Source organism: Chanos chanos, chromosome 16 (genome assembly GCF_902362185.1).
Source record: "Chanos chanos chromosome 16, fChaCha1.1, whole genome shotgun sequence".
NCBI classification, from domain to species: domain Eukaryota; kingdom Metazoa; phylum Chordata; class Actinopteri; order Gonorynchiformes; family Chanidae; genus Chanos; species Chanos chanos.
Genome location: NC_044510.1, coordinates 1,483,409 through 1,488,206, shown reverse-complemented (window position 1 = coordinate 1,488,206; position 4,798 = coordinate 1,483,409). Strand labels below are relative to the sequence as shown.

Below are 4,798 nucleotides of genomic sequence, written 5' to 3'. Positions count from 1 at the left end.
GGTTGTTCCCAAGATTCACTCTCGCCATCATTGCTCTTGTTTACCAAGGGCTCTAACTGGAAACTGAGTGCGTGCGATATCTAGCATCGCGCGATTAGCGAGTACGCGACGATAATGTAGAAACTCGAAAACGAATGTAACTGCTGTGCAGCCCCTAACTGCACTTTGTAGTGGCATTCCTCGTTCCACTTGGGCACGACTGCGCCGACTGAAGAAGTGACCCCGACTTTGACTGTCTGGCAGTTTGTATGGAGGCTTGAAAATGAAACAAAGACTTGGCTGCCGTGGGCTTCGGTGTCCCACAGACCCCTCACAAAGACCACGTGGCCTAATGGACAAGGCGTCTGACTTCGGATCAGAAGACTGAGGGTTCGAGTCCCTTCGTGGTTGCCTTTAAGCTGTGCCTGTGCCCGGACCTGGGCCTGTGCTTGCTAAACGGTGCAGTGAAACAGTTGTGCCAGTGGTTTTGAAGTTCACTGAACCCCTGCCAGCAATGAGCAGGCTACTGAGCCTGCTAGGGTTCCTGCTGTGTACCTGCTCTCATATTGCTTAGGCGGGTGAAAGAATGGCAAGCCCCTTCTCCCGCAGGAAGCGGGTGCACAGCTTATAGCATCTAGATTAACATTAGCTTGCGAGGTCTTCAACCTCCAGCGGGCTCCCCGCCTCCGCGTCCAACTCCAGCTGCGTGGCGGACGAGGCTCGGGATGAGCTGGGACGGGGGGCGGCCAAATGTCTGCGACGGCAAAGATCTAGAAGAAAGGAGGGCATTCGTTGCTCGGAGCTTTCCTTGTTCCGCCCGCTGCCCTCACCCTGAGTAGAGAGCTTCGGTCCAGACAGGGCCAAAAGTATTGCCAGAAGGCCTGTTTCTGCCCGGTTTCGAACCGGGGACCTTTCGCGTGTGAGGCGAACGTGATAACCACTACACTACAGAAACTGCAGGAGGGGCCCAGGAGTCTTACATGGGTGATAGAATGTTTCCACCCAGTTTCAAACCGAGGACCTTTTGCATGTAAGGTGAACATGATGACCATGCTCACCTACGATGTGGTAATAAGGAGACTGCATTTGTTCATACATTAGACATAATGTAATTACATTTGAACATACACGACTAACAAGTTATAAACAACGTATTATTTTTAATTCCTTGCTGTCATGTCTTCTTGGAAGTTTTTATTGCGGTTTGAGTGTGTTTGCTTTGGTTCTCTTTGATCTCCAGGTGGCATTGCTGGAGGTTTCCCTCCTTATGAGGGAACTGAATGGGAAAAGCCGGGCTGAGTGAATGGATGAGTATTTGTCTTCAAGAGCCTTGTGTGGAAATTCTTGCCAAGGAGCACTTTCACCACTGACCACTGACATGGCAGCTCCAGCTGTGGGATGTTAAACCGGCTCCTGCTCCACAGCAGGCCCGAGGGAACATCAGTAGAAACAGGAGGGTGACAGAGGTAGGCAGGGAAGACAAGGGAAAATACTGCACCCCCTACCATCTCAGGAGCTGAGGTTGGAAAGCCATTTTATGGGGCTGAGCCTGGACTCATTCCCCAACTGCCATCCCTCCAGTGCACCAGCCCCTCCACCATCGCTTGCCTCCACTGTGGTGATTGGTGTTTCCATCGTTCAGAAGCTCTCAGTGAACTCCCACAGAACTGCTGCAGTGGTCCACTGTTTCCCTGGAGCTCATGTGTTGGACTTCAACACACAGCTTCCAGCCATGCTTGGAAACATGAGCACTGTGGTGGCACATGTCGGCAGCAACAACACTTCTCATCGTAAGTCCAAAACTTTAAAGGAACGTTTTAAAACTTTTCTCACCACCCTCAAAGAAACCAGAAAAAACATTGCAATTTCAGGACCCTTACTGACTTTCAAAAAGGCAGAGAAAAATTCAGTCATCTGATCTCATTTCATGGCTGAAAACTGCATGTGACAAATTTAAGGTCACTTTTATAGACAGCTTTGATCTTTTCTGGGGCTGCCCTGTGTTCTTTAAGCGTGATGGACCCCACCCCAACCACAGGGGTTCTCAGGTGCACGCCCACAATGTAGTGCGATGTATTTCACCATGACTACATACCACACCTACCCCTGTTGATTTTATAAAACTCATCTTGTCAACTCGACACAACACAGTAAACAGAACAATAAAGGGGCCAAACATAAATAACTTGGTTATAGTTCCCATAATGGACAAAATGGACAGAAATCAACGTGGCTCTTTTAAATGTAAGGGCGTCAACAAAACAAATCCTTTTGTATCATGACCTCATCAATGATCAAAATCCGGACTGTCTTTTTCTTACTGAGACCTGGCTGGGCACAGATGCACCTGCCACACTGACTTAAGCCTGTCCACCCAGGTATACCTTTTCCTATTCGTCCAGGGAGGGTTAGAAGGGCGGAGGGACGGCTACAGTCTACAGAGAGAGACACTGAAGGGCAGGGATGTGGACCTAGGCACATTTCATGCCTTTGAATATAACGCTGCTTTTTTAAATTCTCAGCCTCGTTTCCGTGCAGTGACAGTACACAGATCTCCTAAATGATCTGTCCCCTCTGTTTTTAAACGAAATTCTCAGACCTACTATCTGTCATTCACGCGATCCATGATACCTGTATTTTGATTGGTGACTTTAACATACATGCTGATGATCTGGCAGATACCAAAGCTAAAGAGTTTTTAGAATTGTTGGAATGTATGGCTTTTAAACAGCATATTAATGTACTGACTCACAAACATGGACACACCTTGGATTGAATTATACCAGATGGTCTTATCATCAGTATATCCTCTGTCACTGATCTGGCTCTGTCTGACCACCACTGTGTGTTTTTTAACAGTTTTGATCATTTTCTGCCAAGTACCACAGAACATATTGTCAGAAAATGTTACATTACCCCTGGGGTAGCCAAAACTCTCACACCACATATTGCAACCCACAAAAATGTCTTACCGACATCCTGCAAATTCTTAGTTTATGATTTTAACCATAAAATGAAAACAGTGCTTGAGCAGTCGCTCCAGTTAAAACAGGAAAATAACTACAAGAAAAGGTTCCCCTATGGAAAAATAATCAAACCATGGAATTAAAAAGAGACTGCAGAGTTGCTGAGCACAGATGGCGAAAAACAAAATTAGTAATCCATCAGAATATCCTCACCCAAGAACTTAAGCAAGCGTATTTCTCAAACCTGATAAACACCAACAATTAAAATCCCGGACTGCTTTTTAGTACACTAGATTCTCTGGTTAACCCCACAACTGACTACAGCTTCAAGATTCCAGGTTTTACATGTGAAGAGTTTGCAAGCTACTCCAGGGAGAAAATAATTAACATTAGATCTGGCATCTGCCAGCAGAACAACCACACTGTACTTTTACCCATATCCTGTGCATAGAGTGATGTCAAGTTGGAACATTTTGACCTGGTTGATGCTGAACTCTCAGGAAAATAGTAACAGAACTGAAGCCCTCCACGTGTTCCCTCGACCCAATTCCAACCTCCATTTTTAAAACCAAAATTAATTCTGTATCCGAAGACATCCTTGCCATAGCAAATCACTCCTCACAGCTTGGTGTCTTCCCCACTGATTTTAAAACTGCTTTAGTCAAACTTCTTTCAAAGAGAGGGAACCTGGATATTTTAACACCCAGCAATTTTAGACCAATTTCAAATTTCCAATTTTTAAGCAAAACTTTAGAGAAACTACTTTTTAATCAGCCTTTTAATCAGGATTGCAGGATTGATCATTGGTTCAAAGGCTCAGAAATAGAAACTGACCCCCAAACTAAATGCACAAGGACTTAACCCAAGCCAAGAAGCAAGGAATCTAGGAGTCATTTTTGATTCTGATATTTTAATTTCAAGGCTCATGTGTGAGGTGTCACAAAAAAGAACTTTATCACTTGAAGAACATCTCCAAAGTGAGGCTATTTCTCTCTCTCTGAGCAACACAGATGCTGGAGGAATGTCTAACATAGCATGTTCCACCATTGTCAGTAAAAGACCAAATCATTATATTTAACCTTGAGGAACTGGGAAGCACTTCTGCCGTCAGTGTTCTGCATGCTTATAACATCTATGCCAAGGTGTGCTGACAGTGTAACTCCTTTGTTTATCTTTCCTTTATTTTGGGAAACACCTTCATTCATACCACATCTATGCCCTTATTGAACAGACTATACCTCATTGACCAAGTATAATGAATTTGTAGTAGAATTCAATTTTAGGCATCCCTTATATTAGATATATAAAAATCACCAAGAGGTTAGTGGTGACCTTGCATGTCAACTGAGTATACACAAAGGTGCTACAAGCACAATGTGGTGTTACTCATACATGCATGGTTGAGTAATTATGTTACTGCATAAGCAATGTCACCCATTACCACATCATACACACTAACAGTAAATAAACCTTTTGGAGCTTATTTTAGATCTTTTGTCCATTGAAAAACATCTTTTCAGGTCTTGTTTTACTTAAGGTTAACTAAAACAAAACATGACTAAAATACAAAATGCTTGCATAGCAAAAATGAACTAATTATAATAGCAGTATGATAATCCTGTCATAAAAGTCCTACGATAGACTGAAGTAACTGATCGTGTTCAGACAATCTTAGTTCAATGACACTAAAAATGCAAATACAAAAAACTTCAGTGTGAATCACAGAAAACAACAGAAAAATACACGATGAAACAGACACTATTTATTGTATGAAACAGGAAGTATTTATACCCCTCACAGACACAATGGCGCTGCATAATAATTTAAGCACTGTATAAATAAAAAAAAAAAAG

The 4,798-nt window shown here is 43.4% G+C and overlaps 2 non-coding genes across 2 annotated transcripts; one reads left to right on the top strand and one right to left on the bottom strand.

The window, feature by feature from the left end:
- Positions 1–317: 317 nt before the first annotated feature.
- On the top strand, positions 318–390 carry trnar-ucg (transfer RNA arginine (anticodon UCG)). The gene has a single exon. It is a non-coding gene; the product is annotated as a tRNA-Arg (tRNA).
- A 471-nt stretch (positions 391–861) lies between these two features.
- trnav-cac (transfer RNA valine (anticodon CAC)) lies at positions 862–934 on the bottom strand. The gene has a single exon. It is a non-coding gene; the product is annotated as a tRNA-Val (tRNA).
- Between the last annotated feature and the right edge of the window lie 3,864 nt (positions 935–4,798).